This window comes from Podarcis liolepis (genome assembly GCF_965112155.1).
Source record: "Podarcis liolepis genome assembly, chromosome: 6".
NCBI lineage: Eukaryota > Metazoa > Chordata > Lepidosauria > Squamata > Lacertidae > Podarcis > Podarcis liolepis.
In genome coordinates this window covers 68152451-68173699 of record NC_139559.1, presented here as the reverse complement: position 1 = coordinate 68173699, position 21249 = coordinate 68152451, and the positions used below count along the sequence as shown (strand labels likewise).

At 41.6% G+C, this 21249-nt stretch overlaps 1 protein-coding gene and 1 long non-coding RNA gene across 3 annotated transcripts in view; one reads left to right on the top strand and one right to left on the bottom strand.

Moving 5' to 3' along the window:
- The window catches only part of ADGRL2 (adhesion G protein-coupled receptor L2), a 355922-nt gene that overhangs the window by 238338 nt on the left and 96335 nt on the right, over positions 1 to 21249 (bottom strand). For both annotated transcript variants that reach the window (XM_083510610.1, XM_083510614.1), the window contains one exon: positions 7988 to 8029. The gene's annotated coding sequence lies outside the window, so the exon portion shown is untranslated. The remainder of the gene's footprint in view (positions 1 to 7987; positions 8030 to 21249) is intronic.
- The window catches only part of LOC310710150, a 51955-nt gene continuing 32741 nt past the window's right edge, over positions 2036 to 21249 (top strand). The window contains exon 1 of the long non-coding RNA XR_014527867.1: positions 2036 to 2239. This is a non-coding gene — a long non-coding RNA (uncharacterized lncRNA). The remainder of the gene's footprint in view (positions 2240 to 21249) is intronic.

The window sequence follows — 21249 nt, the reverse complement described above, 5'->3', positions numbered from 1 at the left end:
CCATCAGGGGTCCCTTTACCCTTTACCTTTATGCAGAGAATGTGCCTGTTATTCTCATGGACCACACAGACCTGAGTTCCCCGCTGTCATTTAAATCACAATGGATAAGCAGAGCCAGGAGCTAGCTCTTTGGAACTGCCAGCATTGAAAATAATGTCTCCTATTAGGATTTCCAGCAGCCAGTTGTATTCCAGCCAGCAACCCACAGCAAACAATAAGGTGCCACAGACAAACACAGACTAAGTGGCAGTCTCCATGAGCTTGTGTACTTTTATCTCTCTTCACAGTTGTGCAATGTTTACATTTTCATTTCGGGCGCCGTCTGGCTACCAAGCCGATGGGTGTGGTGTAGAAACTTAAATAGAAAAGAGAATTCCTTCAATGGCACAGGAGATGTAAAAGCGTCTCAGTGTAAAGATACCAGTAAAGGTTGGTCACACTGGGGCTGCCCAAACTTTGCTGGATTACGAGCCTTGCCATCACCTGAAGAAGAAAAGAAAAAAGAAAGGAAAGCTCTTTCTGAGCTTCCCAAAGCACAACTAAGCTGGCTGAACCAGTGTGGTGCATATCCTCCAACATTTCATATTCCACCGCCATCATCATAATTTTATTATTTATACCCTACCTATCTGGCTGGGTTGCACTAGCCACTCTGGGTGGCTTCCAACATATATAAAAACATAATAAAATATTGAGCTTTAAAAAGTCTTTCCTATACAGGGCTGCTTTCAAATGTCTTCTATAGGTTGTACAGTTACTTATTTCCTTGTCACATAACTCCATACCCTCCAACATTTCTCCAATGAAAATAGGGATGTCCTAAGGAAAAGTGGGACATTTCGGGACCAGAATGGCTTCTGTAAAACCAGGACTGTCACTGAAAAATAGGGACACTAGGACGGTCTGGGAAGCAGCTTGTGCCTTACATACCCTGTGACCATGGCTCTGTTGAAAGGCCTGCCCACACACTTTGAGCAGCAGTTGCAATGCATTGTGGGAATGCTGGTGAAGGAAAGGAGTACGCCTGTCTTTTATTGCAAGACCTTGGACTCCCACAGCCTGCCACAAATGGTGGCTAGTCCTATAACAACCGGCTAATTATGGCTCCATGGGTGTCAGTAGGACCAACTAACTTTAAGCCCTGGGAAGGAAGAATTTGTGTGTGAATTTGTAGGCTGCTATCCTATGCACACTTACCTGGAAGCAAATCCTAATGAACGGTGGGATTTATTTCTAAGTAGACATGAACTGCATAAGGCATTCTAAATCTCCCAAGCTATAAAGATTTCTGGGATTGTTCCATTATCGGGTAACATGGCAAGTTGGGTTGGTTTATAGATAAGGCATATGCGTTCAATTTCTGGCATCTCCAGGTTGGATTGAAAAAGAGTCTCTATGTTGCCAGGTTTTTGTTTGTTACCCAAGACTTTTATTTGACTTCCATTTTCTTTTCTTTTCTTGACAGTTGCAAGACAAGCACAAATTTAACAAGTAAACATTTTCCTGTAACAACAGTATCTCCCTACCAAGACAATCCCTGGATGTAAATCTAAACAAGTAATTTGTGAAATGCACAGGAGTCCAACTAAGTTAACAGCCTAAGTTGCTGCAGAATGTTTCTTTCTACCTTGTCCTTATCCAGTTTGGTGGGTGAAAATTTATACTTCAAAACTGACCCTCCCATGTTCACCATTTTCTCCAAATTTGTAGGGTTCTCCCCTGTCCTCATTATTAATTATGCACTGCAAAGGTTACTTTTGCATACCATCTTGTATTCTGTGCCCCCTTTCTTCTCTATGCACTATTAAAAGTGTGCCACATGATAGGGTTTTTTTTTCTAGCAGAGGAGTGAAGAGATGTTTACATTCAATTTGACTCAGCTTTAAAAAAAAGGTGATGATCTTTTCGATCATTACTGACAAAACTGTATTTTACTGGAGAGAAAACAAATGATTTGACCTTGCGAGCCACATAATACATCTGAAAAACAAATCTGCAGTGCCTTCTTTTTTTAATAGTTGTGATTTGCATAGCTGAACTTTGAATGCACAAAGCCATAAATAGTTGTGGAGCTCAAGCTGGCATATAGCCCAGCTATGGTAGGGTGCCAGACAATTGGGGCAGCCGCACATCAAGTAAGCTATTTGGTCGAACAAGGTGATGTCTGACAAAGAGGTTACAAAGCTGGAGACAAGAACTTGTCATTTATCGGGATAATCTACAGCTGATAAGCTGCACAGTGAGTGAACTACCTCCTGAAAAATAAGAAGGAGAGAGAGAGAGAGAGAGAGAGAGAGAGAGAGAGAGAGAGAGAGGAGCCTATCCATCTATTGTTTTTACTAATTAAGATGAATTTCATTCCTTAAAAATGGACTGATCAGTTAAGTGACACCAGCATCCCCAAAGCTATTTCTAACGTATAAGAAGAAATATAGATATTTTACATTTCTCTGAGAGGTAAAAGCCACAATTTAACATGGTTTGCAGGAATTTACAGGCGTTCCCATGAAAGTGTTATTGTTTATTTATTATTTACATAGCAGCACTAATGTATATGATATTGTTTCAGTTAACAACAACAACAGCAACAGCCTGTTCTGAGGATCTTACAATCTAAGCTGTGTGCTGGAATGCATGTGGTATATGCATGGACTGGAGAGCATGAATGGAAGTTTTTAACCTTAAAAAAAATAATATTGCTGATATGTAATGAAATTCTCGGCAGTATATGGTCTGCATTTAACATTTACAGGTATCAGATCATTCATTAGCATACAGAGTGCAGGAAAAACGTTTTGATTAAAACCTAGAATGCTTTGACTATTCATAGTAATGTGCATTTAATCTTTATTCATTAAGCACAGCAAGAGGTGGAAATGAGAAAGAAAGTGTGTTTTGTTAAAGGTGCAGATTAATTACATTCCACAATTTATTTTCTTCGGCTATCTGACATTTATCACCCTACATATGATCTAGAAACAATAACAACAACAACAAAAACCCCTTAAAGCAAAACAAAAACACTCTTAACTACATCAATGGAAATGATATGGGTGAGTTCAGTTTGGGTTTTATTTATGTGAAAAAATATCAAACGAGTAGTTTAATGACCCTGAGCACAAGTCCAGAAGTGAAAATAAATGAGAAATTGACTAACAACCTCATTTTAATATTCAGTGTTCTGTTAATGAATAGACAGATATATTTTTTTGGCAAAAAAACTAGCACTTTCTTCAGGATTCAGCCTCAGAAGTAAAAGGTAATCATGCAAAGTCTCATTCTTGCTCACCCCACCCCAAACACTAAACATCATTCTACCCTGCCACACACTAATAACTGTGGTCTTCTTGGTTTATCCGCTCAGAGTCAAACTAGCTGTGACCAGATCTGTGATTAAGATTGTGTATGCCTGTATGTTTGGGGGTGGGGAAACCTAATCAGTAGCCTCATGTGGCCGCTTTGAAAGTTGGGAACATGACGTGCTGAAAAAGCTTGTGGAATTCTTTTCTCCCTTTCCCCAGTGTAAATCCTCCCCCTATTTGTTGCGGGGGGGGGGGATCTCCGCATAGCACCTCTTAGATCACATCCATACCATATACAGAATCAAAGAATAATCTGAAGCACATTTAGCACACTTTTATAGCACAAGGCTGACCACAAAGAACTATAGATTATTGTCCAGGGTGCTGGGAGTTGTAGCTTTGTGTGGAGTAAGGTACAGTTTAAATGTGTGCTAAATGCACTTCGAATGTACAGTGCAGATCTGATCACAGTGCTTACCTGTTCAGTTGGAGGCAAAACTACATATTATCTCAGCAAATGCTTATTCCCAAACCTGTTTGTCAAGATGCCTGAATGCAAGGCTTAGTAAGTTACAAGAGAGAGTTGGAAAGCAGGAAGGAAGAGGTGCTTAATCACACCAATGTCCACCCAAGATCATTTTCCTTCATCGGGTAGAGACTGAAAGGAAACCTAACTCAGGGGGAGGAGGGGGGAACTTTTAGAAGCATTTGTAGGGGAGAGCGGTGGGCATGGGAAAGGTTAAGGATCCCACCTGCCTACTTTTTTCTGTTCTTCCCTGTATTAATGCGATTACAGCAAAAAATAGGTTTGGGAGCATATGTTTGCTACAATAGCATGTGATTCTGTCCTCAGTAAATATACTTCTTGCAAATGCCCTTCCCCACATGAGTGATATTGGGTAGAAAGTGTAGTTGTAGTGACCAAGGCCTGGGGGAGATGAGTTCGAATCCCCACTCAGTTATGAAGCTCACTAGGTGATCTTGGGCCAGTCACTCTCTATTAGGCTAATCAACTTCACCAGGTAGTTGTGCAAATTAAAGGGGGTGTGTGATGGTGGGCTGTGCAGATTGTCCTGAGTTTCTTGGAGAAAGAGTAAGACAAAAATAAAATAAAAACATAAAATGACTTTGTAGTTCAGCTTCATGCTTCTTAGCAAATTGTAAATATTTAGCAAATAATAAAAGACGATGATGCACATGATCATGTGGAAATGAGGACTAATTCTTTGTTCCAGAATCTGTAGGATACAATGAGAGGAATGAACAGCTCAGCCCTGCTTCCTTCCCCTGGCCTGGAATGAGCTTCTTCATGTGGACACACCTTCCATTGTTTGAGCAAGCAATGCTCACAGAGCCAGTTCTTCTGTTTCTCTGGCTTATCCTGCACTGCAGGCAATGTGGAAGAAGGAAAGATGTAAAAAGACACCCTCAATGACCTAGATCAATTTGGGGGCAGTCAGAAATTGTCATCTATGCCCTGATCATTCCTGGGAGCTCTAGAAAAGCACTGCAGGAGAACCCAAGCAGCATCTGAAAGCAAGATGGAGCCACAAGTTTAGAGTGAAGGTGATCTGAGTGAGTCAGTGAGAAGAGTGGGCCTGTTTTCTGGTTCAGGAAGTGCTTCATTGAAAAGTGCCAGGGCGTGCGAGCCTTTATCCAATGGGAGGCTGCTCAGGATTATGAATAATATTGATATCTCGGATTACGAATAATATTGATATCTTCTGGGGCCAAGCCATAAAAATGAAATAGCACCTGTGGCAATGCCTTGGGAAGTCCTGCCTCAAATTAATTCTTGCTTCCAGGAATGGTTGTATGGGAGAAAAAGGAAGGAAGAGGGGGGGGGGGTCATACTGAAACGTGTGGTGGGGGTGAGCCTGTGTCTGGAAGGGTAAGCTACAAAGAATAAATACGGTAATAGAATTGTAGAGTTGTAAGGGACTACCAAGGTTCATCTAGTCCAAAACCTTGCAAACAGGTAAAAAAGGGTAAAGGTAAAGGACCCCTGGGTGGTTATACCCAGTCAAAGGTGACTATGGGGTTGCAGTGCTCATCTCGCTTTCAGACCGACAGCTTTCCAAGTCATGTGGCTAACATGACTAAACCGCTTCTGGCGCAATGGAACACCATGATGGAAACTAGAATGCACGGAAACACCATTTACCTTCCCACCATAGCAGTACCTATTTATCTACTTGCACAGGTGTGCTTTCAAACTGCTAGGTTGGCAGGAGCTGGGGCAGAGCAATGAGAGCTCACTCCGTCACGGGGATATGAACTGCCAACCTTCTGATCGCCAAGCCCAAGAGGCTCAGTGGTTTAGACCACAGCGCCACCCACATCGCACTTGCAAATGCAGGAAACTCAACACACAGTTCCCCATCCGCTTTGAAACCAGACCCTGCTTAGCTTTGCTAAAGCACTAGCAGATTTATTGCTAGCCCCTACACAGAGCAACTTGAATAGTCACCAGAAATACTTGCTTTAAGATGCTAGTGACCTCTGGGTGCCTCAGTTTATGCTCCCTGGTTTTCAGGACAGAGTGACAATTAAGCTTTGCTTATCGTTTGTCTGCCTCTGTACCACTTTGAATAAAATGTCCTTTGGAGTTTTTCATACGGCACTGGGTGCATCTCTTTGCTGATTCATTTTCTGTGATAGTCTCACTGAAACGATTCTTAAGTGTGACACCCTTCTCTCTGAAAGTCAGCCTTGGCACTACACCTACTGACCCGGTTCTCCCACTTCTTTCACCATAGGAAAGCTTTGGCAGCCAACCAAGACAATGAGACAGCTCCTTGTTTTATATATAGTCCTCAGCCCTGACATGGATAGAAGTGATTCATTTTGCACCTAAAGACAAAGGATTCTCTCGTTCTGCACTGTTCACCCCGAAAAACCTCATGCGTTGCCAACATAAACAAAAGTTTCCAAGGATGCAGGGATAATAATAATAATAATAATAATAATAATAATAATAATAATAACAATAATAACAACAAGCCACCCATCTGACTAGGTTGCCCCAGCCACTCTGGGTGGCTTCCAGCAAATTAAAACATCAAACATCTTTCAAATGTCTTCTAAAAGTCAGATAGTTGTTTATCTGATGGGAGGGCATCCCACAACTGAGAAGGCCCTCCACCTGGTTCCCTCTAACCTCACTTCTCGCATTAGGGGTGGCTTTTACAGGTGAAGGCATTATATGATCTGTATTGACAGTTACCTCATGCCAATAGGCCCATTTGTATGCAAAGGATACAGGGTCTTTGACAGTACTCGAGGTGAGGCCTGAGTCAGTACACACCAGCATAGAATGGGGCAGAGGATACTGAGATCACGGGTGGTATGTGCTGTCTAAGAGTTAGTTGGGCTCTGTGATCACAATTTGGAATTGCACACTACAGTCTCCTGGGGAAGCACAATATATTGAGTCAGTCCCTACCACAAAAGCTCCCTAGCCTGTCTACAGTGAATCAACAAAGATATCTAACTTTTATTTCACACACACACACACACACACACACACACACACACACAACTCCTCCAGTCTTGAAACCATGTTATAGGTTTTCTTAAATCCCGTGAACGCCTCTGCTTTTGTATCAAAGACAACAGAAAATCAGCTTGGCACACATTTTAAGCCCTCCATTGTTTTAATGCATCTTTGCATTTAAGTTCTTGAATAATTGCCTTTTTTTGAAAAGTTTCTTCTGGGATTAGACAGGAAAGCTTTCAGCTGTAAGACTAAGAAGAGGTTACATTAGTGCTTGGAAGAAACTACTTTTTTCCAGCAATATTTTTCCCCATTGTCAAAACAGTTCAAATGCATGATGGCTTTATGTTTATTTCCAACCAAATGTTTGAGGAATGAGATGATGTTGAGGTGGGGAATAGAGGCCTATTTCAAGAGCTGTTGAACACAAGTCTCCTTAACAGTTGGTTTATCTCATTCAGGCTCCTTTTCTATGAAGTCTCATTTTAAGGTGACCTTTTCACGTACAATATGATGAATTTTTCATTTTATTTGATTGCAAAGATGCTATGATCAAAGAGTAGAATAAATATTGCCTTTTTCCCAGTCTTGGGGTAGTGCTGGGGAGAACCTTAGAAAATATCTGGGTGTTGTTGTTTTTTACAAAATGGTAGCATGCAGCTTTTACTCAGGATGTGGTGTCTATATTCTGAAAATATACCATTTTAAATTCACATATGCAGCAAAACCCTGGTGGAACATAAATAAGGATCAATTTTTATACAGTTCAACACAGTAAAACATTATATAGGCCTAACCCTCTCTCAATCTAAAGCAGAGATACAATTCCTCTCTCAACTGATAGAACGTAAACCATATTTATGTGTGTGGGTATGTATATATTACAATAAATTATGCAGCAAAACACATTGGCGAACACACCAGGTTTCTAAAGCATTTCCAGCAGAGATGGTAAATCTTTATGTTTCTGTAGAAACAACAACCAAAAATACTAGACAAAAATTAGATGGGAATTTTAAAGATGGCTTTACAGGGTTTAAATATTCAGATGTTTATAGCTGCATGAATAATACCCTTATCAAGTTGCATATTTATTTTTAAGTGAATTTTCATTATTTTCAAATGACAATTTTGCTTGTTCTCCTTTGTATTCATTGGTGTCAGATACAGAAAATAGTTTTCTGCTTACCATTCTGGGGAAGATGAAATTTATCATTGTGCCAAAAGTACCCTGGAAAGCAAAGAAAGGTTATTAGTTATTATGCCCTTATCCATGGGGAGCCTAACTCCCCAAACATCAGCATCCACACACACAAATGAAACAAACCAATAGCTAGAAACACAAAACAAAGCAAAATACAAAACAAAGTGTCTCCCAGAAACATCCTATATCTTTTTAGGAAGCCCTAGTTAAATTCTGTGGGTGCTCAGGGCCCCTGAAAGTAATCACAAAATCAGAGTATACATTATATTTTGTATTATTATATATTATTATATTATTGCTTTTCAAGCAGGCTCCACAGAGTGAATTACACAGAAATGGCCACACAATAATCATCAATTGAAATGATTGAATGAACAGCAAAGAGAAGTTTCAAGGGTGAAGGAGGACCAAATCTAAGAGCAAAATGGTTCTTGAGCAGCCATGAGGTGTGGTTGGCAGGGCTGGGTGGCAGGGAAACCATCTCAACTGGAACAACTGGAATGAGAGGGTGGGCAGCTCTCCAGGCTGTTCCATCATCTCCCCCCCCCCCGGCCCCAGGGCAAGATGGTGTTTGAGGAAGGAGATGCACTGGGATGACTTCCATCTTTTAAAGTTTTTGGTGAGCTTTTTCCACATTTGTGCAAAGACAGGCTAACAAAAAGGCTAGAACCCAGTTTAATCACATGTTGCAGCTTGAAGGTGCCATGTTTATCATTTGATTTATACCCCACCTTTCATCCAATGAGCTCAAGGTGGCATACTTGGCTTTCCGTGTCCTCCTTTTGTCTTCACAACGACCCTGTAAGGTAGGTTAAGCTGAGAGGCAACAACCGCCCCCAAGTCACTCACTGAGCTTCATGGCTGAGCGGGGATTTGAACCCTTTTCCCTCAGGTCTTAGTCCATCACTCTAACCAGGGCACCATACTGGCTCTCATTATGTTGCTAACCATAGTCATCTTCACAATGTGATGAGAAGCAACTGGGACCTCGGCTGAAAACATTCACAAGTAAAGGATCCACCTGGGCATCTGTCAAAGGACAGCTGAAATAAGTCACTTATGGGGGGGGGGTAATGTGTGTTCAGAGAAGACATTATGGTCATGCAAATTTGCCCTATGTTGAAAATCAATGCTGCCGCTTTTTGCATTAGATTGAAGCCACAGCTATGAATCAATTTGTGGACTTTCCATTCTCCTACACTTTTTAAAGCCATTAGTACTTCAGATTCATTTGTGTATCACATATTTATTCTATTCTTCCAAAGAGCTCAAAGCAGTATATATAGGATTGTCCCTGAAAGGCAGGTCAGGTTAAATAGTGACTAATAACCCACTGAGTTTCACGGCCAAGTGGAAATATGAACCTGAATTTGCTACATCCAAGCCCAAGACCCTAGCCATTATTAGACAAGCAATAGCCCTCTTTTAAAATTTCTCCAGATTGCACAGAGAATCTGATGTTTTATGTGACAATGGACCCAAGGCAAAGGTCCCTTTCATTCTAGCTCACTCAGGAAATCACAGCTCATGTAGCACCACCAACTTGGTATGATACAGTAGAAAACAGAAAAATTATGCTGTCTTTCTTTAACCAGCTTACAGTATATATGGTGGGTCAGACAGGGATGCAAAGAGAAATCTGTAGCTGAAACTGAACAGTGAGAAAAGGGAAGTCGGTCAGTAGAACAGGAACTACTAGACATTCTCATGGTTAGGTACAAGTTTGTGGGTGGCTGCTTAACTTACTTTTGAGGTGACTAAGGGTGCATGTGAGTAAGGGAGTTTCCTTTCTTTCATTCTGCAAATCAGCTCTCACCAATGGTTGGTCTGGTACTTTGTAACCTTCCCAGTTGCCCACACTTCAATTAAATTCCGGGGAAAGGGATCATGAGGTAATATCTCTCATGGGCCTTTTTCAGATCAGGAAGCATGGAGAGTTGGCTGCAGAGTGCTTGAGAAATGTTTACCGGAAAGAAATATTCTCTCTCTCTCTCTCTCTCTCTCTCTCTCTCTCTCTCTCTCACACACACACACACACACACCCTTGGCTATCTTGCAGCAATAAGGTGATCTCAGAACTTTGTGCTCACAGAAATTCTAAATAAACTCTAAAGTGCCTTGAAGATGAGGCAGAAAAAAATGGAGGCTTCTTTTGTGAAATTGGAGGACAGATTTGAAACATGGAATCCAAACACCACAGAGACCAAGAAAAACCCACATTGTCTAACTGTAGTTGTTAAGCATCTAGGTTTGTTGAGGCAGTTGCTTTCATTTCTCCTAGTTTACTACTCAGGTCTTGCCTAGTGGATTGGCCATCAGCTGGGGACTGTGGGAGGAAGTCACTGTGTTTCTTATGGGAAAAGGAACCAACTAGGGTTGCCACCCATCTTATAAAAAATGGGATTGTCACACTTTGCGACCACAGTTTCCCTTGTCCCATTTGGCCCCCAAACAGGATGCCTTTTGTCCTGTTTTCAAATAATAATAATAAATAAATCAGCATTTGTGTGTGTCCCCTACCTTGCTTGTCTCATGCAGCCTAGATTGCTAGGTGCCTAGGAAGTTGAGCCCACCCTCCCCTCCAAAGCTGGCTGATTGACACTCCGGGCTAGGCAACAGGCGAGCCAGCGCTCAGTGGAAGAACATGTGTCCTGCATGCAGAACATCCCACATTCAATTCCACAAGTGACTCACTGGGTGGAGTGGAACAGCAACACCAGCTTCCCAGTAGGTGGATTAATGTTGCTTACCTGGAAGGGGAGGGGGAAGGGCAAGGTGGCGATGAGGTTAATGCAGTGCGAGGAGTGCCCAATTTCCCCCGCCACTGCATTTGAAGTGCGCCAACCTCCTGGCCACTTCACCTTTCCCTCCCAGTAAGCAAAAGCAACCCACCTGCTGGGGAGCTAGCACAGTGGATCCTTCCCCGCCCCTAGTGATCCACTTCTGCTGACATCTCCAGTTGAAATGCTCAGGTGGCAGGTGATGCAAAGACCACGGAAAGCTGCATGGAGATTCAGAATGTAATACCGGATTAGATGAACAAACAGCCTCTTCTGAAAATAATGCAGTTTCTTATGTCCATGACACTGCAACTGGTATCAGTGCACCGCACCCAGTCTGAGTACATCAGTTCCAAACTTAGAAATGCATCATCATTGTTTTGCTGATATTACCTGTGTAGCAATGGCTACTGAATCCACATAGCCAGGTCCCACCCTGCACTAATAACACTGGAAAGAGAGAGGTCACGTAGCCTTCTCCACCTGTATTGCACCTGCCCAAAGGCGGTGGCAGGGTAAGAAATAACCACAGCCTCCACCCATTCAATGTGGTTTCGCTGCTTCAAAATCTTACTAACCTAGAATGTAATCCGGCTACACTAAAGTGGGAAGCACACTTTGCAAGTGACCTTGGTTTTGTTTCTTCTTCTTCTCCCTAAGATAAAACATGTAATTAAACTAAATTCCTTTCTGAATTTAGTCTTGAATTTTAAGGCGCATACTGCTTGATGTCTCTTGTGACATTCTGTGCTATAAATTCTTTGGCACTTGGGCTACCTGGCCACCCTAGAACTCATCACGCTAAAGTGCTTCAGCGGGCTGCCAATTATTTTCTGGAATTACTAGTCCAACCCCATGACAACATTTTTTTAAAGTTGTTGCTTTCCAACACTTTTTCTTCTTCTTCTATTAACATTTCAGCCTGACCAATGTATGCTAGCTTACTGCTCATACCACTAAATGCAATGAACTCCCTGCACCTTATAAGCCTCATAAGGTCACATTTACTCCTTGCACTTCATAAATCAATAAACACATTCAAAAGTTCTTGTTGTTGTTTTTTAATCGACAGTTCCTGAAGAGGGCAGTACGTTCTAGATATTATTGAATCATAATCTAAGACGTGACAGCCAGGCTTTACTGTACTGTAAGTAAGAGAGTGAAAAAACATATAGCTGGATATTTTGTGTAGCAGTTCCCATGGAACAATAAACCAGATCAGGCTGTTACAAGCCAAGGTCAAAACTGCATCCGATTATTAAAGGGAGCATTCAAATAAGGGACCTGAAGCAATGCATTTAGCAAAGGGAACAACAACAAAATCAACAAGAAGTTGTACTTTCACAAGGAATGGGTTTTATCTTTAATGCCAGATATAACTCGTCCCCCCTCCTTATTGGCAGTGCATAGACTGTCAAAAACTTCTAAAGGGGTTAGATTTAATTATCTCACTCCTTGCACATTTCATCTCGATTGCTATGGCAACATGCGGTTGCCTCAGCAGCAATGCACACTTTAATCAGATATTTCCTCACTCATTTCTCTGTTCGCCACAGCAATGCAATGAAATTTATAGTCAAGCCCTGATACATGTCGCTACACCTCAGAGGAACCGGCGGAGTCCCTTCCGACCAACCCAAATGGGTGCGCATATCAGCGCACTGACATGTACGTGCAGAGCCACCTACCCAGATGTTTTCAGAGTTTGGCAGCTGGATGACATGTGGAGTGCGAGGAGATGATAAGTAGGTGTGCTTAGAGCGCGTTTCAACTTCATTGATTTCTCTCTCTCTTTTTTAGCCTGTTTCTTTTACCACTCCCTCTTTACAAAGCAGCCATCCACTTACTCAGGCAGCCCAACCCTCCAAGCTAATGGGCAGCACCCCGGGTTTCTGCAGGAACTCTATTTAAGTGTCGAGAAGAGAAAACATAATAACCGGCCAGACAATATCATTTCTTCCACTTCCACCCCTCCCCAAAAAGCTTTTTGTTTGATTACTCATCCCTTGATTAAACACCTCTCAGAGGATGACACGGCCTCTTTCAACTGCCTGACTGAGAAATCAGGGACAAATGCTAAAACAAAAATAATTAGGGGCAGCGAACCAGCAGCAGGAGTGCAATTCAAACAGCAGACAATGTGATCATTCAGACAACTGCAACATGGGCATACAGTCTGATTACAGGAATGTGTAGCATTTCCAAAGCAGGAGAAATGTATGAATCAGAGGGAAAATTGCAAGCAATTGAGCATGAAGCAAATGGGATGTCTATGTTTCACACATGAAGATAAGGCTAGATATAAAAACAAACAAAACAGATCTGGATGGATAACACTTGAAGTAATACAAAAGCACTGATTGTGATTTTTCTTCTTATTCTTTGTGCTATTGCTATTGCTATTGCTATTACTGTTCTTATTTACTTTAGGAGAATAGAATCTGCAGTTCCCAGAATTAATACCAGTTCTTTGCATCCATTGGCAATTAAGTCCTCTTGGCTCAGTATATGGGAACTATTCCTATACTGGCCTCAGAGTATGGATCTGTGGCACTGGAATGCAGCCAGGGGCTGTAACAGTAAATATAAATATATAAACAGTGTTATAACTATCATTGAAAAATTGGCTGTGCCTGTGAAAAACCCAGGAGAAAAGCATCTTTTTTAAACAATGTCTTATTTGTTTTTAAACAAATGCAAAAACCATTAAACCCTTGTGCAGCAGTACATCTAATGATCCCTATTCTACCAGGAGAAAAGTCTTATGAGACTTGAGTTAAATTGTTCGGAAGACCACACTGGCCTCCATAATAAACTCAAGTTCAATTGCCTTGTTCTGAATTAAAATGATGGATTTTGGTTGTTGTATTTATATTTAACTTGAGGACCTTTTTCTCCACGTTTGCTGAATGTGTGGAAGGAGCAGGATCACGCCATTAATGCTGCCCCTTTAATGTTAATACACTTGCTGACCACGCCCCCAGGCAGCCATGCTTCTAATGCTTTTAGTCCAAATGGAGACCTATGCACATAATGTTGAACTCCTCCACCCTACAATTACTAGAGTGGTTTAACAATCAATCCCTCTTGCCAGGGAACTCTGGGAATTGTAGTTCTGTGAGGGGAATATGGTTCTCTTAACAACACTCAGCACCCTAAACAAACTACAGTTCTTAGGATTCTTTGGAGGAAGCTGTGACTGTTAAAGTGGTATAGTGCTTTAAAGGTATAGTGCAGATGGGGACACAGATGAAGAAGTATCTAAAACATCATGCTTTGAAACCACACCTTACAAAGACAGAGGCTTTGTGGGTAAAATATGTCACAGAGCAAATCAACGGGGTTATTTCATCAGTAGGGACTGGCTGAGAAAGAACGCAGATGGTTTATGAAGGAGGAGGAAGATGGAATTGTGTCGTAAATTCTTGGCTACACTTGAAGGAAATATGGGGAGCTTCAGGAGAGATGTTTGGGCAGAGAGGAGGAAACAGAATCATGTGTGAAGGAAATAAAAAATAAGGTCTGTTTGCAATTTCTACCTATCATATATGCAGCATTACTATTTTCTCACATACATCCCTATCAAAGGAAACATTGATTTCCCTTCCCCCGCTGTGATGCCTAATAGCTCTGAAAATGATTCTCTGAATATAAGTTGAAAGTAAGATCTTTGTTTTCCTTGCATGTCGTGCAGAAGAACAGAGAGGGCATGGATAAAGATTTGTCAAGAAAGTGAAGCGATTTGCCATAGAGACACAAAAGCAAAACACACAAACATGACTTCATTGCCATTAAACTTTTCCTTATGAACATATGCTACACAATGTATAGGCGCTCAAATGTAAACATTTCAACAGAGTAAGAGGTGGTGGGGAACCCCTGAAAAGTGGTTATAAATTACCATAATTACTACAGACAGAAATGCATTCATAATCCTATTGTAAGTGCATAATTTTACTCGCACCAGCAATCTTTCCAATTCCATTGGTGCAATCTAGTAAAAGATGGTTGCACTTAAGTTCCCTTGAAATCAATGGGACTTAAGAACACAGTGAAGCACTTAACATCCAGTCTTGCCTAATTCTTCCCAGGTTGTGCCCAGTGGATCAACATGTAGAATTTAATAGGGCTGGAAAGCAGCTGAAGTTCCTCTGCTCCAAAGCAGCTTGTTTGAACTGGATAATCAATGTGTCTGAGAGCTAGCTCACTCTTTCTCCACTCTAGAAGTCTTGCGCATGTGGCAGGGCCAGAGTGAACATCTCCACTGAGCACATGCACTCAAGTGCACATCCCTGATCTCATCATTCTTCCACCTCCCAAAAAATAATAACGGATAGAAGGATCATGGCTATCAGATGCACCACACATACACTTATCTGTGTCAACACTGCATGTTCAATTTACGCATGACATAATATGCATGATGCATGGCAGTGGATGGACACGCAAGCATACAGACTACCATAATAGTGTGTGTGTGTGTGTGTGTGTGTGTGTGTGTGTGTGTGTGTGTGTATCTTTGGAAACTAGCTTTGGCTGAATCAGACTGTTGGTCTGTCTAGCTCAGAATTTCCTATGCTGACTGGCAGTGACTCCCCAGAGTTGCACAGAGGATTCCTTCCCAATCCTACCTGCAGGAATGGCTCACCTGGTGGGAAAGAGCCACAGAGCATTGCTGCCACTTATTGGGAGGGAGCAGAACATAGGCAGTGAGGGATAGTAAGTATCCTGTTTACCAGCTCCTCAGTTAACTGGTAAAGGTGACCAGCAAAGTGACCAGCAAGCTTTTCTAGATCAAGGGCTGGGGAAATCCCTGGTCCCTGATGCTATTGCTTTGCGAAATGGTCACCCCAGGTAGGTTCATCTGGAGCAGGGGTTGGCAAACTAAGGCCCCTAAGGGGTCGTATGACCGGCCCATGGATCCTTGCTGGCCGGTCAGAGACCCCTGCTGCCCAATCGGTCAGCGCCCATGCACCGCGCTAAAAAGGCACAGAGCAGAGCAGGGACTGCCTTCCATGATGCTGGCCGGCTTACCATTGGCTGCAGGAAGCTCCTGTAGCCAATGGGAAGCTGCGCGTGCCTCCTCCGCTCCAGAAGGAGCACCAGAAATAGCGTTTGCGCATGCGTGTGTGCGCACACTCTGGCCCACTGCGGCATCTGCGGGACCATAAACCAGCCCAAGCCACAAAAACTTTGCCAACCCCTGGTCTGGAACTTTTATTATATATCTTTAGGCACCAGACGAAAATGTTCCTTTTCAACCATGTCTTGGGCTGATTAATATTCTGTGGCCTTTTAAATGTGTTCGCGGGAGGGTGTGTGGGTGTTGTTTTGGTTCTTTTTTGTGCTTTTATTTTTCATCTGCCCTGAGATCTTTGGATGAAGGGTGGTATAAACATTTAATCATCAACAACAACAAAAGAGGCAGGTTGGCGGCAAGGTTCGGGTTGCGCAGATGCATAGCAGTCCCACCTCTGAATTTATGCAGCCTTGACTTCACCACCATCTCACCCCTCTCTTTGTCTCTCCCAGTAAGGGGCACCCAGGTAACGACGCCACTTTTTTTGGGTTCACCCCCTGCCTAAGTCACTTCCTCCTACTCTGAGTTGTCAGGGACTGAACCTGGCATGTTTTGCATGCAAGACATGGACAACGAAAGTAGATCCTGTAGGCCCATATGGTTGCAAAGTGACTTATATTTCAAGGTTTGAAAGACCAATGCCCACCATCCTAGTACTCAGTTGTCTGAGTATCTTACAGCCTCCCTGCTTTTAAACACATGACCTAGAATGATTAATCTCATTTAGATACCTTTTTGGACAAACAAACAGCATATGTTAATGAACATGTTCGAGTTAAGATTGAAGGAATATTCTTATTGTTAATGTCAGCTAGCAGTGTTTCTATCTCCCCATATTTCCTTCTGTTATATCTGAATAATAATAATAATAATAATTATTATTATTATTATTATTATTATTATTATTGGAAAGGCTAGTGGAAAGAGGGTTAAATGCCATTTCTGAAGTTAGACATCATTGCTGAAATTGCTCCCCCACTCTTTGTGCAAATATAACACGTACAATGACGTCTTTTAGAAATCTAAGCTCCCATCCCAAAAACCAGCCTTCGCTGATAGATATTAGAGAGACAGCGATAATAAATATATTCCTGAAAGCTCTGCAGGATTATGCTTTGTTCTTCCAGATTCAGTTACAGCAGCTCTTCAATGAGAGGTAACCAGCGCAGCAGCTAAGCTTCTAATTTCTCCTTCTTCAACCTTGAAAGGGTTGCGGGATATCACCTGACCATTAAATAGTGAGGAGGAACTTGTTAAGAACTCCTGCCTGGCTATATATTTATGGACTTTATGCATACTTTTATTATAGCACTAACATTCCCTGAAGGGATTATTAAGTTGTTAGACAAATTAAAATTAAATAAGAAGGAAAGGTGCACTTGAACTAAAAACTGTTTAAGCATGCCTAAAGGCAAGGACCAGAGCGAGCAGCAGGAATGTCTCCTCCTGCATGTCTCCCGCAGCTCTTTGCCAGCTTCAGTGGTTCCTTCTGCTGCCAACTTCCATTTCAGAAGACTTTAGTGAGGGCAGTGCAAATAGCAGAATTGTAAGCTGACCATTTATTTATTTCTCTGTGAAGGTTTTCTGTACCACTAACATTAAGGGGGGTGGGGATTATGGCTGTGATGAACAGCATAAAATCAGCACTGAAATGATATTCAGAAAACAAGGGTGAAATACATTTTTTAAAAACCCAGTAGCTCAGATTTATGTTGTTGTTGTTTAGTCGTTTAGTCGTGTCTGACTCTTCGTGACCCCATGGACCAGAGCATGCCAGGCACTCCTGTCTTCCACTGCCTCTCGCAGTTTGGTCAAATTCATGCTGGTAGCTTCGAGAACACTGTCCAAACATCTCATCCTCTGTCATCCCCTTCTCCTTGTGCCCTCCATCTTTCCCAACATCAGGGTCTTTTCCAGGGAGTCTTCTCTTCTCATGAGGTGGCCAAAGTATGGGAGGCTCAGCTTCAGGATCTGTCCTTCCAGTGAGCACTCAGGGCTGATTTCCTCAAGAATGGTTAGGTTTGATCTTCTTGCAGTCAGCTCAGATTTATACATTGGTATAACTGGATCAGCCCTCAGGGAGGGCCTGGGTGAACAGGTGAGTTCTAAGCAGGTGCTTAAATGCCATTATGGTAGTTCCCTTCATTGGGAGAACCTGGCAAAGGCCATGTTCCACCACACTCAAGGCCCTGGCCTTGGTAGAAATAAGACAAACCTCAGAAGCATCTGACACTACTGAAAGTGTCTCTCCCAAGGATCAAAGTGCCCAGGCAGTGGGAACCAAGATGACCTGGTCCCAAGGTGTTCAGTGCCTCGTGTGCTCATAATATAATGTAGCCCCAATGTCACTTATTTTTAGGGACCTCTCTGATAAAATTATTCTTTGTTATTCCCAGTCATCACATTACTTTAGAACGCTGGGACTTTCCTGATTTCAAACCATCATACCCTATCAACCTATGAAATAAGCACCATAGCTTAAGAATGTTGCACATTATTTAACATTTTTCAATGCAGCAAACTTAAATCCAGGTAAGCCATCTGCAAAAACAACCTAAGCACCTGGCTCTCCTTGCACATCAACATTTGACACTGAGCTTTGTTTGTTTGTTTCTGCTCATGCATAGGGACAAGGTCATAACGTTTGAAGCTGGCACTTATTAGAAGTCAGGCATATTTTTCAAACTCTTCCTGTGAAATTTATATCATATTTAATATCCCACCTTGAAGTGACTAGAAATATTTATGGGGGGGTTCCCCCTCCTTATGGTGTGCTCTTCCATCTCCCATTCCCCTTAAGAGTTTAGTAGCATCTGGAGTCACTGTATGGTGATCAATGATTTGAACTATGCAGTGTTCAGCCATTGATCACACAAAAGACAAACGTATCTCATTGGCAAGCCATGGAGAACAGCTGATCCTGCTTAGTCCGTGAACTTGCATCCCCCGCAACCACCTAAGATACAATAAGGATCGGGGAAAGTCTGGAAAAGGGTAAGGAAGAGTGCTCAATTCAGTCAAAGCAGTATCATTTGCATTGTGATGATTTCCTTAATGCTACATTACTAAGTCTTCACACGTATGAAGCTAAAAGCAACGTTAGTTCCTAGAAGAAGAAAAATCTCTGCAGTATGGTCTTAATAATAGTTACAAACCTTTCAGGACGGTTAGGATTATTTTACTGCAGGTAATTCACTTTGCAAATTGTAAAGCGCACTATCAATGTTATTGGAATCATATTAATTTACAGGTATTACATGGATGTACATAATAATTTCTATGTAGCAGTTCTTTAAAGTCAAGTCTCTTAGAATCATTTTTTAAAATGTCAGCATACACTATTTACAACTATATATATATATATATATATATGTGTGTGTGTGTGTGTGTGTGTGTGTGTGTGTATAGGTGTATATATCTATATCTATCTATATCTATCTATATCTATATATATCTATCTATATATATCCCCAACTATAAATAGCTACAGTTGAATTTGTTCTGGTTCCATCATCCCCTTTGTTTCTCCAGCACACAAAGTTCCACTGGTATGAGTCCAGCACCATTTGAGAGTGGAATCTTGTAGAGTGAGTTGGCAATGACAACCCCATTTAGGTTTAAACAGGCGATGGGGTTTGAGCCAGATGGGGTTGTCCAAGACTGGACATAAGGGCATCTGAAAGCCCTACTTTCTCTGCGCAGATTCTGAGCCTGCAGTTATTCATTATATCTTGCTGCAGATCTTAAAGCACTTTAAATAAAGTTGAGAGCTTTACACCTATACTGTAAGTCTTCACTCCAGGAGTGTCACTGGGTCTGAAATCCTGGAGGGCCTCTGCCCATCAGTGTCAACTGTCCTGAGCTAGATGGAGAAACATTCTGACTCTGTAGAAGGCAGCATCTTATGTTTTATGGTGTACTAGGCATGTCCTTCCCTGTTGCTTGCTACCAGTTCCAATTACACATGACCATCACAAATACATCACAAATACATGAGAATGGTTTTGCCACCCATAAAACAGCAAGCTCTGCTAATAATCCATTAGTTTGTATTCTAGATTTTGACTTAGGTTTGTTTAAGTAGTGTTAGAAGCTTCTGAGTTGAATTTGAAATTGCCAAATTACTTATTTTAATTTCTCCCAGTTAAACAAATCAGCTATTCCCCCCTTTATTATACACCCACTAAAATATAATCGCCAAGAAACAGGAGGATGTGTTGCAAAAGCTGGACTCATTCAGCTACAAGACAGAAGAAATATCTGCAATCCACGCTGATACATTAGGTGTGTGTTTGTAAGCTTATTCACACAGCAGCAACCAGATATTAGCAGGCCTGGTCCTCTGCCTTTTGCACCTTCTGGGACCATTTAAGCCATAAAAATAAAGGTAAGATGAAAACAATGCTAAATATAAAAGGTAGGCATTAAGAGTCTCAATTTTTGCTCCTTTATGAAGGTGCAAGCAGCTGAGTTTCAAGACAAAGATTAATCCTCTCCCTCTCTTTAGAAAAATAAATCCTCAGAATTGTGGTGTTGATGATCCTTGAAATTATTAAAGTGGAAAGGAAATTTTAAACTTAATAGATTTTGCCATTATGGAAAATGCTAGCAGTTTAAAATCAGCTTGGAAAATAGAACTAGGCAAATCCGTTTTGTTTTGTTTGTTCCTGTGCTCAGGCAAGATAAGACTTTTATGCTCATATGCAACTGAATTCATTGCAATTTGGCACAAAGTCTGGGCACCCAGAGCTTGAATTAAGACAGGCATTGTACTCAGTGTAGTCAGCTCAATTGGGTATTCTTTAAGCTCCTTGTATTTCTGATATTCAGAGGTGAGTGCTGCTGCTTATGTATGTAAATGGCAACCAAAATGATCAAGGGGGTGGAGAAACTCTGCTTTGAGAAACTCTGGTTACAGGGAACCAGGCAGAGGGCCTTCTCAGTAGTGGCGCCCTCCCTGTGGAATGCCCTCCCACCAGATGTCAAAGAGAAAAACAACTACCAGACTTTTAGAAGACATCTGAAGGCAGCCCTGTTTAGGGAAGCTTTTAATGTTTGATGTATTACAGTATTTTAATATTTTTTTGGAAGCCGCCCAGAGTGGCTGGGTATAAATAATTATTATTATTATTATTATTATTATTATTATTATTATTATTATTATAGGAAATCAAACCTGCAACCTTGGCATTATCAGCAACATGCTCTAAGCAACTGAGCTATCTATGTACTGTTATAATATTTGGTGCTTTTTAGTTTGGAGTTGAGTGTGGTGCTGATAACGCCAGGATGTAAAGGATTTCAATGGCAACTCTCCACAATGGCTGTGTTCTACCTCTACTGTCGGAGGCTGCTTGCTTCTGAATGCTAGTTGCTGGAAAGCACAG